We start from the raw sequence: 13,198 nt of genomic DNA, 5'->3' as shown, positions 1-13,198 counted from the left end.
CGAGAACGTCATGAGTAAATCAGTTAAATTCATCAGAAGCGACAATGGGACAGAGTTCAAGAACTTTGAGATGGAAATCTTTTGTCTTCAGAAGGGTATTGAGCATCAATACAGCGCTCCGTATACTCCACAACAGAACGGAGTAGCTGAAAGGAAGAACCGAACGTTGATTGAAGGAGCCAGAACTATGCTGGCAGACTCAAAACTTCCTGTGATGTTCTGGACTGAAGCAGTTGCTACAGCCTGCTATGTTCTGAATCGGGTGTTAACCGTTAAGAGACTTGGAAAAACTTGTTACGAGCTTATGCACGGAAGGAAGCCCAACTTGTGCGGTCTTGAACCTTTTGGGTCTCCTTGTTCGATTTTGAAGACTAACTCGAAATTTGGTGAAGTAGCCGATGAGGGAATCCTAGTCGGTTATGTTGTTGGGACTCCCAACAGACGGGTCTTCAATACGACAACTTGCAAGGTGGAGGTGGTTTGTAACACCGACATTACTAGTTACCAACCGCCAAAACCAAGCAATGGACCTGCTGAGCTGTTTGACTATGTTAAACTTTTTAAGTCGTTTAACGTACCTAATTTGGAAATTTCTGAAGAAGACGAAAGAGCTGTGACGAAGATGATACTTGATGAGGAAGAGAATATATTGCAACATCAGATTTTTGAGAAATCTCAACCTTCCACATCAAACACGATCGATACCCCTGCGGCCTCAACTGAAGATGAATTTATTAATCCTTTTCACTCTCAGCCAGAAACAACCATAGATGAGATCTCTTCGAACTTGGAAGACAATTTACATGTCAGTGCTGTACCGACCACGAGAATTCACAAAGATCACCCATTGGAGAACGTTATAGGTGATGTGTCCTCGAGTGTACAAACCAGAAGTAGCCTGAATGAGCACACCTGTGTTTATACAAGCATAAAAGAAACGGGTATAATAAATGAATGTTTGTACTCCTGCTTTATAAGCCAAATTGAACCAAAGAATTATCAAATGGCTTTAAAGGACAGCTCGTGGGTCGAAGCCATGCAAGAAGAGTTGGCTCAGTTCGAGAAAATGGAAGTTTGGACCTTGGTTGAAAAACCAAAGAATGTGCATGCTATAGGCACGAAATGGGTGTTCAAGTGCAAGAGAGATGATAAGGGGATTATCGTGAGAAATAAGGCGAGGCTGGTTGTTAAAGGTTTTAATCAGCAAGAGGGTATTGATTACAATGAGGTGTTCGCTCCTGTTGCCCGGTTAGAAGCGATTAGATTGTTTTTGGCGTTTGCTGCATCTAAAAAGATGAAGGTGTTTCAGTTGGATGTGAAGAGCGCGTTTCTTAACGGGAAAGTTGATGAGGTTGTGTTTGTTGAGCAACCTCCGGGTTTTCCTGACCCAAACTTTCCGGATCACGTATACAGGTTGAGCAAGGCGTTATATGGGTTACATCAGGCACCTCGTGCCTGGTATTCAACGTTATCGGACTACTTGCTGGAAAATGGTTTTGAAAGGGGATTGATTGACAGTACGCTGTTTGTGAAGAGAGAAGGATGTGACTTCTTACTGGTTCAAGTCTACGTGGATGATATCATTTTTGCTGCATCAAGAGTATCCATGTGTCAGGATTTTGAGGCTGTCATGAAGAAACGATTCGAGATGAGTGCTATGGGTGAACTAACCTTCTTTCTAGGATTGCAGGTTGATCAGAAGAAGGATGGGATGTTCATTCATCAAACAAAGTATGTTCATGATGTGCTGAAGAGATTCAAGATGGAGGACAGTTCTCCATATGACACCCCAATCTGCGTCAATCACAAATTGGGCGCTGAATCAGATGGTGACGCAGATGTGGACCCTACTCTGTATCGGGCGATAATAGGTTCATTAATGTATTTAACTGCTTCTAGGCCCGATATAATGTTTTCTGTTTGTCTTTGTGCTCGTTTTCAGGCAAACCCAAAGGAATCTCACATGAAAGGTGTGAAGAGGATTTTGCGGTATCTTAAGGGCAAGCCGAAACTAGGGTTGTGGTACCCAAAGGGGGGAGACGTTGAACTGGTGGCGTATACAGATTCTGATTATGGTGGCTGTAATCAGAGTCGGAAGTCAACAACAGGAGGCTGTCAGTTTCTTGGAGGAAGATTAGTTTCCTGGCAGTGCAAGAAACAGACATCAGTTGCAATTTCAACATGCGAAGCTGAATACATGGCAGCATCCAACTGCTGCTCTCAGGTTTTGTGGATTCAGCAACAATTGCGCGACTATGGTCTGAATTTCTTACTTACTCCTATTTTAATTGATAACACTGCCGCCATCTCAGTAATTAACAATCCCGTGAAGCACAGTAAAACTAAGCATATTGACATTCGTCATCACTTCATACGGGATTGTGCTGAGAAGAAACTGATCAAGATCGAAAAAGTTGATACACTTGAAAATTTTGCTGACTTGTTTACAAAAGCGTTTGATAAATCCAGATTTCAAAACCTAATTGAGCTAAACGGGATGATCAATCCCGAGTAACCATGTCTTTGATTTAAAAAAAAAAAAAAAAAAAAAAAAAAAAAAAAAAAAAAAACATGGGTCATTTTTGCTTAAAATTAGTCGGTTACCTCAGTTTGATGGACATATCCTAGGATATGTTTTGGTCCTCGTTTCAACTTAGAGAATGAGGATAGCCATTAACCGGAAGACTGAAAGTGACCGGTGCAGCTATGACGTGTGTTCTTTCAGTTGCTGAAAATTAGTCGGTCATACGTAGTAAGAAGGACACATACTTGTATGTGGTCGGTCCAGTTGATCCATTGGATCTTCAGGATAGCCGTTTACCTGACGACTTTGACGTGATTGGGGCGATTGAATTTAAAGTTTTTTTTTAAGGGAAATGAAATTAATTTTCAAGTCTGTTACTTCGTATGAAGTTCTATGCTGTGTTTAACAGAAAATTGATCCAACCTTGGAAAATGATATATATACTGATCGTGTGTGCTTAACTAGTGAAGTTATTAGGCTTAAAAGGCTTTAGAACAGTCATTGTATGTCGTGGTAATTTTTATGGTGCGTAAAAGTGTATGTGATACTAACTTAAACTACTCGAATTTACGTGGAAACTCCTTAAGAGTTTTGAATGTCTTCACATATATCTTTCCGAATGATAGGCAGAAAAGCGACTACCCAGTCATACACGAGCCCCTGAGTGATCTGATTCCCGTGAAGAAAGCATTTCAAGACACTGCAGTGATCCAGATTCGGGACTTGCAGTAGTTTAATACTCCGAAGTCAATAAGAATGTTTGGTTAAAAAAAAAAAAAAAAAAAAAAAAAAAAAAAAAAAAAAAACAGGTATATTTTTAGTACTTATGAGACATAGTAACAATCAAGACTTCTCATGTCTGGAGTAAGAAGGGAACGGGAAGCAGTCAACGAGTATATACAAGTTAATCAGACACTATGGGTCGAAGTCAATTCGGGGTGACTTGGGTATAGCCAAATACGCTTTGAGAATAGATAGAAGACACCATTATCTCTGAGATGTTGCCAACTTAAATTTTGAGCTTAACTGAACCTTAATCCGTATCACAGAAACGATGAAAACCATTTAAGTTATTTACATGCTTACAACCTGTTTCTCTATGTCATAATACAGCCAAACACGGATCTAAGTGACAGTCACATCGTTAGTATGATTCCTGTTAGGATCTTTTCTAAAACGTAGTGGTCCCTGACTAGACTGAAATTTGATCCCTTATTTCGTTAAAATTTTTCTAAATTTTTTTTAGTTTTTGTAGTTATATTATTTTATTGTTGGTTACTGGGTCTTGATCATATTTGTTTAACTCTTTTTGGTAATTTCTAAGGTTAAATTCAGGATTATTCAAACTTAAAGGGCTGATTTTGAAAATTACGGGCGAAGTTGTTGAATTCAGCGAAGTTGTGCTTAACTTCGCCTTGGCGAAGTTAAGCGTAACTTCGCCTGAACCAACTCTGCCCTATATAAGGGATTGTAAACAGTAATCTGTATACTTTTTCTCGATTTACCGGCGAACTTGTTCTCAAAACCAATACATCCGGATCTTGTTATTCACTTTCGATTTCGATCTTGTGTTCCTTGTTTCTACTATACTAGTGGTATGTGTCGTCAATAACATCCTATCTTTCTCGTTATAGTTTTACCCGGTTCGAGACCTCGGGTCGTCGAACCTTAGAAACCAAGTTTTCCGACCTCACGTTACGTGTTCATGGACGACCTTTTCGTCCTAACACCATTGAAATATGTTGGACTTCATTGTTGGATCGTTAAATCGGTCCGAAACATCGGATAAACCTTGTTTGAATCTGAACAGTCGCCGTTTCAGATTCAGGCGAAGTTAAGGTTTACGCGAAGTTATTCTCAACTTCGCCAGTGGCTTAAGTTCGCCTTCAGCGAAGTTATCCACAACTTCGCTTGAAGCTTAATTTCGCCTATGGCGAAGTTATCCATAACTTCGCCTTGAACATAACTTCGCCTATTTCAAATTTTTTATAAGTTTATAGACGAACTTACAGATGAAGCGAAGTTGTTCCCAACTTCGCCTCAACTTTAAATTCGCCTGTACATCACAACTTCGCATATGGTACACAGCGAACTTGTGAGATGATTATATGGTCTCTAACTTGATTTGTTTTGTGCAGATATGGCTGCTGTTGGAGGTACTGGAGGTGATGATGGTGATGAGCAACGACAATTCTTCCCAGCCCATAACCAATACATCACTTTGGATCCAGACGCACGAGGCGTTGAAGACTATAGGGAGATTATCACATTTCTCCAACGATCACGAGTTTTTCACGCGATCACTAATACACTACCCATATCTCTGCCCAACATTCAAGATTTCTGGCAGACGGTGTATTATGATTGCAGACCTGAGCCTCCAGTGATGCGAGCAACTGTCAATGGTCAAGACATACAGTTTTCCTCGGAAGACATACGGTTGGCTCTGCAGTTCGGTGATGAAACGAGAGACGACCCAACGGAATTCGTAGCTCCTTTCCGTGACGGAGCTTACTTAAGGATGGGTTATTCGGGTCCGCTGGGGGACTCGCAGAGGAGGAAAGGCTTTCTGCTGGATCAATGGCGCTTTTTGATGCATGTGTTGATAGTATGCATGTCCGGCAGAAAGGCAGGAACAGATGGGATGGGTGCGACGATGCAATCGGCTATGATTGCGCTGACTTACAACCGCAGATATTCGTTTAGTCAGCTAATCTTTTACGAGATTGATCGTCAGAGACGGGCGACGGCGCGCGAGCGTTTTATTATGTATCCTCGGTTCCTACAAATGATTATCAATCATGTCGCTCCGTCTGTACCGCAAAGACGCCCTATCAGATACGTTGAGTGCGTAACAAAACGTATCTTTGCTCAGTGCAGAACGTCGAGCACTCGAAGCAACCCTGAGCGGCGTCCCAGGCATACTCCACTTTTCGGGTATCTCATTAACCCGGAGTATGTTCCTGCAGGAGGGGACGAGTTCAGGGATCCGCAACCACATCAGGCGGCAGCACCTCATGCTGTATCAGCTGCGCCTGTTGTATCTTCTGCTGCTGTGCCAGCTACTATATCTCAGGCTGTGTCCACTGCTGAAAACGTTGATCTAGATGCTGCTTTTAGTGGACATGGTTTGTTTGATATGGATGTCTCGGGTCCTCAGTTTATGGATGTTACCAGAGCAGCTACTTCGGTAGCTGACTCTGATCTAGACGAGACGTTTGCTGAGGCAAGAAGGCTTATGGTGTCTCGTGAACGGACTACGGGAAAGAGGCCGAGAACTGTGGGGGAGGATGAGGATGAAGTGGATGAAGAGGAGGCAGTACAGATTGTGCTAAGACGCTCAAGAAGAGAACAGAGAGGGATAGGTTCGGGAGCTGGAGAATCTTCAAGACTAGTACGTTTTGCTCCACCTGCCTTATCTGGTATGTCTCTTATTCCTACTACTGCACAGGTTTCAGCGATCGAGACGTCGGCACCAACAATTGTGTCCCTACCACCTCAACCGCTTAATCCACCGGTGGTAGTTGCACGGTTTGTGGAGTCGACAATCACCTCTACTGCAGGGTTACCAAGTGTACCACCTGCGGTCACTTCTGCTGATGTTCCACCAACTCCATTGCCTACTTCAGATACCGAGAGGATTCTTTCGCTAGAGCGGATTGTTGCTGAACAGTCAAAGACTATTGACCGCCTAGTGGAATCCAATCGACTACAAGCTGCCCTCCTGGTAGAACATGGACGAATAATAGATGCCTTCAAGGATAACTTGGCATCTCAGGGGGAGAAGTCGTGTAGGGGCGATGAGTTGAGAACGAAAAGACGAGAAGATCATGACGATGATCCCAATGCACCTTCAGGTGCAGGTGATGAGCTGCCAAGAACCTCTCAGGCTCTTGGAGCTTCCACAACTGAGGGGGAGTCTACAAATGCAGCTGGTGATGATGTTGTAGTTGTGGATGACGACGCTGATGTTGAAGACGTTATTGATGCGTTGAAGGAGTTGGATGAGGAGGAGGACGATGAGTTGATGGATGATGATGACGTGTTGCCTATGGATGAGATTGAGAGGATTGGAGAACAGATTAATGTGGAAGATGTGTTAGAAGAAGGTGAGATTGTAGATGAGTCAGTGGAACATGAGATTCCAGCTGTTGAGAGATCAGAATTGGGGGATGAGAGTGTGATAGAAGATACAGTATGGGAGGAGCAGCCGAACTGGAAAGAAGGCTGTGCTCAGTGGTTTGTTAAAACCAAGAAGCCTGCAGTGCCAACGATGTTCAGAAAGACTTATAATATAAAGGGCTATGCAGAGTCAAAGAAAGGAATCATATGCTGGTTGTACGACAAAGAGCTGAAACTATTTGTGATCAAACGGTACGACGGCATTCAGTACTTTAAGAGATTGTTGAGATCTCTGAATTCCTTACCAGAATGTGAGGTGAGAGATTTAGCGAGATTGGGGCTGATTAATAGAAGTAATGATGATATGGCAAGAATCATTGGGAAGATCGTCTGGAAAGAAGCCATTAAAGACAAAAAGTTTGAACTCCTAAAGCCTCAAAAAGGAAAGTTGATAGAAGACAAAGATCGTGGAATGAGGGCTGACGGCAAACCTTGGATGGTAATGAAGTATAAACCAGTCCGTCATTTGAAAGAAGTACCGATGAAAGTTATGCCCAAGAACGTCCTAAAAGATTTAAAATGGTGGTACGTGGATTGTGAGACAGCTGAGGCGGTAATGGAAGATGAGGATGAACAAGAAGTACTTCGGGTGTACGACCCGATGCATCTTGTTAATCTATCGAAGGATGATTTGAAAGTGCTCAACGAGAAGAAGATCTTCTACATTCCTGCTTGGAAGGATCAAGCTAGGAAATATCAAAGGGTAGTGTCGGTATGTGTGAGAGAAGGGGCGCACGCGTAGAGGTAAAGATTACAAGACTCAAGATTTGAAGATCAAGATATGAAGCTACTGCCAAGGGGGAGTCTGTTGGTACATGTATGTCAGTAGTTCATAGTCTAGCATTTGTAATCGAGTCTGTAATGTAATTATGTTTTGTTTATGTTTGTTTTGTAATGCGCGAAGTTGTCAACAAGTTCGCTATGGCGAACTTGTTGAATCAGCGAAGTTATGGACAACTTCGCCTGTGGCGAAGTTGTCGTGTTTATATACTGTTTCAGACGAAACAGTTTAAAGGTTGTTCGTTTAGGGTTTTCGTTTCAGTTTTCAGTAACCGAGTTACGTGTCATAGTCTGTAACGGTGACCTCGGGTCACGTGTTTATTATCAATATAACGTGGTTGGTTTATTGCTTGTGTGTTCGATCTCTACATACTCTACACTCGTATCTACCTACGCAGGGATTCCGCACCTGCGTTGTTAGAGACATCCCGTGTACGATCCGTCCAGGAACCTACAATTAATAAGTGAGGTGAACTTTTGGACTTAGCAAGGGGTTTTGAAAAGGGTTTAGTTTTTAGGTTTTCCGTGGTGATTCTTCCCGCGGTTTTCCTGATGTCACGCAGAAATTCCCGACTTTTCTGCTTGATCTTTGGGTGTGAAGCGGGTAGGTTTGTAACCACCTCGCACGTCAGGAGCGTTGAGTCCCACTTGTGTGGATTCTCCATGGGGTCTCGGTAGTTTTCAACATAGTGATCAATTATGCTAAAACCACCAATTCCATCTTGGAGTTTCAAACAATATAGTTCTCGACGTTCCCGTCGTGCGGGGATGTTATTCCCGTTTCCGCAAGCATGGCCCAGAAGATCCTTCTTGGTTTGAATTCCCTGCAGTGCTAAGTATGTGAAGGGTTTTGCCTTGACACTGTACCCGCACTCGTCTTACGGTTACTTTACTTCCAAGGTATTCCTGGCGTCAATTCCCTGCGGGTGCTAAGTATGTGAAGGGTTTTGCCTTGACACTGTACCCGCATCCGTCTGACGGTTACTTGGTTGCCAAGTTATTCTTGGCTTCAATTCCCTGCGGGTGCTAGGTATGTGAAGGGTTTTGCCTTAACACTGTACCCGCATCCGTCTTACGGTTACTTGGTTGCCAAGTTAAGGGGTATTTTCCCGCTTACTTTTGAATCTTTTTGAATTTTGAATTTCGAAATTCGAAGAGTTGGTGGAAAGATAAGAACAGTCCAAACATCTGAAACGTCGTGCGACGGTTTCTTCTGACTGTGTCAGGACGTGCAGGAAGTTATGGTGACGTGACAGTACATGGTCATTCAAGACGCTTTTTCAGGCGCGTGGGCGCGATTTTTCGGGCGCGTGGCCGCGAAATTAATGGTATGCGTCCTGTCAACAGCTGTTGCCAGCTTGCTTCTCGCCACGTGTCATAGTTTCATTGCACCTTCGTTTTCTCTCTCTTCCGCATTAATTTCATCGCGTTAATTGCGATTAGTATATAAAGGGGGAGAGGGTTCTTTGTAATCCACACTTTCACTCTTCTCATCTTCTAAGCGATTTCCGGCGAATACTCACCTTTTCAGGCAAGCATTCCCTCGAAATCGTTTTCTTTCTTTTACAAGATGTCTCGTGATCTCGAATCTACGGCTGACGACAAGAGTACCGCTAGCGAGTGCCAGTGTGCTCTACCTGGCGATCTGTATCGGTACGTCGTCAGGAAGTTCATGCTCGAGTCTCTCGAGCCTGAGTTTCCTGAACCCCACCAGACGGTGTACGATGCCCCCAGAGGCAAGATCGGGGTTTATGCTGCATTCTTTGTCTATGGGAATCTTAGGTTCCCATTGACAAAGTTTGTTTACCGTGTCCTTGAGAGACACGGCGTTCATTTGACCGAGTTGCACCCCATGGCGATCGCCAAGATTCGCCACTTCGAGTGGGTGTGCCGGATTTTGGGCATTGAGCCCTATGTTGACCGCCTGATGACCTTCTATACTTGGAGGTGCATCCAGGGGTGGTATACGTTGATAACCCGGGTTAAGGGTTTGAAGATTTGCGCGACCAAGCGCAGTCTTCGCGCGTGGAAGCGGGAGTTCTTCTTCATATCCGCTCGCGCCATCCCCCTTGCCATGAAGTTTAAGAACGGGCAAGCTCTTCCCAGCCTTCACGCCTCCAACTACGAGGAGGCGGAATGGTTTTCGAGGATTTCCCGGGTCCAATCTCCGGTTTACCGGTTTGCGGAGTCCGGGATGGTGATGTTGGGAATGAGCCGGGTGTGGAAGGCGGCGGATGCGCAAAAGGTTCCGATCGTCCTCGAATACGGTTCGAACTCTGTTCCTTACGGTATGCTTTGTTTCCTTTTGTTGATTTTGAATTTCTTCTAACTTCTTTCCTGTTTATTTCAGAGGGGAACGACCTGCAGTCGCTCCTGAACCCGCGGGAGGCTGACGGTCCCGCTCGGATGGGTATTCGCGCTCTGGACGAGAACGAGTTGCCCATCCTAGAACAAACGGCGGATCGGTTCGTGGAGGTCTATCCGCAAGGCCATGAGATCCTGAGCGCCAGGCGGCCAGGTAAGGCGCTCTTCAACCCTCGACCCCTCAATGTTGAAACCTCTGCTGGAATTCCTCTAATCGTATGTTCTGATGAGGAATCCGCAGAAGATCCTCCGTTGGTGCGGAAGAAGAAGGCTGCCGGCGGGAAGGGAAAGGAGAAGGTGGCCTCCACTGCCGATCCGGCGCCTCGGTCTGATTCGGAGACCGAGAGCGAAGAGGTGGCGGGGAATCCCGGTGGTGATAAGACCACCGCTCCGGAGGCTGCGACTGTCACCTCCGGAGAGCCCAAGAAGACGACGGTAACCGGCGCAAAGAGGCCGGCTCCATCGGGATCGTCCCCGCCTCTCCGTACCTTTAAGCTCAAGAAAACCCGTAAGTACAAACTTCTTGTCTTAACTTCATATCTTTATCATTTAACACTTATCTTCTTTACGCAGGCGTGGATGTTGACGCATTCCAGGGTGGAGCGCAGAGGAGTACCTCCCCGCCAATGACGGTAGGCTCAGTCAGCCTACCTGAGGCGTCGACCCAGGCGCCTGCGCCTGCTTCCGCTGGTTCAGTTGCTCACTCCTTTGAGCCGACTGTTCCAGCCGAGATGACGTCACCGCCGGCTGTGAGTGCGATTTTTACAGCATCTTTCACGGAGCCGGCGGTTACTATTGTTGCGGATTCCGCGGCGGCGACTGCGGCGGAAGCTACCATGCCCCGTCATCGACGGCCGACCCATCAGTTACGCATGGGGCTTCACGCCAATCTCTGCCACCTTCCCATCTGCCTGACCTCTTGGATGGATTTCCCTTGGGTTCAGGTGATGGGTTCGGCGGCTATCGGCCTGTTATTGACCCTACAGGTGCGTAGGGTTCTTTTGGCCCTTTTCATATATATATATATATATATTTTTTTATTTTTTTTTTATATATCATCTTTTCCTAACTGCTTTATGTTTTTTGCAGTGTCGGATTCCAATGAAGTGTATGTTCCACGATGGAACATTCGCCGAGGAACAACCCTTCGCACCCCTGTGGAGTGCGTGGAATGGGCTCGTCACGCTGCTCCCAGTGGTGCGTTGGGGGAAGCCATGGCTAGCTACCAGGAGGGTAGGCTAACCAATGAGCTTCGGGTTCTCCTGGCCCGGATGCAGCCGCGCGTCGAGCTGCTTTGTCGTGAAAACGACAAGTTAAAAGCAGCTCGCCTTAAAGAAGTGGCTCAGGCGCGGGCTGTCCGGGAGGAGAACCAAAGGCTTTCCGCAGCGGCTGCGGAAAAGGAGAAGGCCTTCAAGGCCCTCGAGGTTGAAGTTCAAGCTCGACTCGAGGCCCGTTCCAAGGCTGCCCAAGCTGTTAATGAACAGCTTCGGCTGGCTAAGGAGACTGCGAGGAACGCGACCGAGAGGGCCACCAAGGCTGAAGATGTTGCTGAGCCTCTACGCGTGGAGAATGAAGAGCTTAAAGCCAAATTAGAGGCTCTCCAGCAGGCTCATGATGCCTTGGCGATGGAAGACGCCAAAAAGCTCCAGGAGATCTTGGACCAGAGGGGGGTGCTTGACCATACTGAGCGGAAGCTAAAGGGCGTCGAAGAGGCTGCGGCTAAAGAAGTGTTGCTTGCCAACCTTAACAAGAGTGAAGCCGAACGCACCCGTAACGAAGCTCAAGCTGCCCTCCAAGAAGCTCTGGTTTCCAAGGAATGGCTTCTTCGAGAAGCGTTGTCTCAGGTCTGTTTAGCTTTATGTCTTCACGCTTTTCTTTGTAAAATAGAAAAGGTTCTGATACTTGTGTTTTTTCTTTGTAGGTTGTGCATCGGGTCTTCTCAGAGACGTCTTATGACGATGCTATGAGCGCAGCCCTCAACGCTTCTCATGAGGATGGGGAAAAGGCCGGCTTCCTGCTTGGTCTAGGGTTCGTTGAGAAAGGCATCCCGCCTTCCAACTTCCCTTTGTTTGATGTGGATACTGAAGCTGTTTATGACCAAGCAGTGAACCAGTATGCCGCCTTCCCGCATCCGATGGTGGAGAAGGTGAACGAATTCGCTGCCGCTGATGATGGGCTTGCTATCCTTAGAGCTTTCCTTGAACCACCACGCTCTACTGATGGAGCGGGTCCAAGTGGAAGTGGTCCTGAAGCTTGATTCTGAAGATCCCTTTCCACCACTAGCGTAGATTTTTGCTTTTGTATAGCTCTTTGTAATATTTGAATTTTGATAAAATAAAGATTGTGTTCTTTGCCTTGTTTATTTTACGCATTTTTTAACTTAGCAATTTCTTTAGTACTTAGATAAGTTAACTTTTTAACGTGGTAAATTATAAGTTTGTTTCGCTTCCTCTTTCATGATTGTGCGGATATGACCATCACTTACACTTAGTAGGATGGCTTAACTTTACTTATATCTGACCTGCGTGGAAGTTTTCCTCATCTTTTCCTTTGAAATTTTCTAAGTGTTCAGAATAAGTTAACCTTTGAACGTGGTAGATGATAGGTTGAAGTTTTGCTTCCTTGTTCATGATTGTGCGGGTAAGACCGTCACTTGCACTTACAAGGATGGCTAAACTTTACTTACATCTGACCTGCGTGTAGGTATTCCTTAAAACTATTTTTAGCGTTGTGTTTATGCGGGTTTTGCCGCCTTCCACACGTAACGACTTACTTCTTCCCCCATTTATGCGGTGAATACCGGCACAATAGTGTGGGAAGTTCATAAGTATAAAGGTAAGGCTATCAACACATTGTGAAAGGAGAATCATTTCCATTAGAAGTGGCTCTAGGCCTTTTCTTTACAAGTTTGGAATTGATCTACATATAACATTTGCGTAATTGAGCTCCATTCCATGTTCTTGGGATGGTAGTGCCATCGAGCCTTTCGAGCCGGTATGCGCCCTTTCCCAGGACTTCTTTGATAATGTATGGCCCTTCCCAGACCGGGGCCAGCTTTCCCGGGCATTGTTGGTTCGAAGCCTCGTTGTTACGCAATATGTAGTCTCCTACATTGAAGTTGCAGAGTTTTACCCGCGTGTTGTAGTACTTTTGCATTTGTCGCTTGTTGTTCTCTTCACGCACTGCGGCTAAGTCTCTGCGTTCCTCGGTTAGCATAAGGTCTAACCGTCTTTCCGCATCATTGTCTTCTGGCTGAATCAAGATCCTTGGTGAGGGTAAACCAATATCTACCGGGACCATGGCTTCCGTGCCATAAGTGAGGCTGAACGGGGTTTCTCCCATACTGGC

General features: G+C 45.4%; 1 protein-coding gene across 1 annotated transcript in view; it reads right to left on the bottom strand.

Moving 5' to 3' along the window:
* Positions 1-13,198, bottom strand: part of LOC143600655 (strictosidine-O-beta-D-glucosidase-like) — a 63,909-nt gene that overhangs the window by 16,183 nt on the left and 34,528 nt on the right. The gene's annotated exons all lie outside the window — the stretch shown is intronic.

The sequence above is a fragment of the Bidens hawaiensis genome, unplaced genomic scaffold, assembly GCF_021521415.1.
Source record: "Bidens hawaiensis isolate Kalapana, Puna unplaced genomic scaffold, B.hawaiensis_p1.1 tig00054713_1, whole genome shotgun sequence".
NCBI lineage: Eukaryota > Viridiplantae > Streptophyta > Magnoliopsida > Asterales > Asteraceae > Bidens > Bidens hawaiensis.
This window is presented reverse-complemented; position numbering and strand designations above follow the sequence as displayed.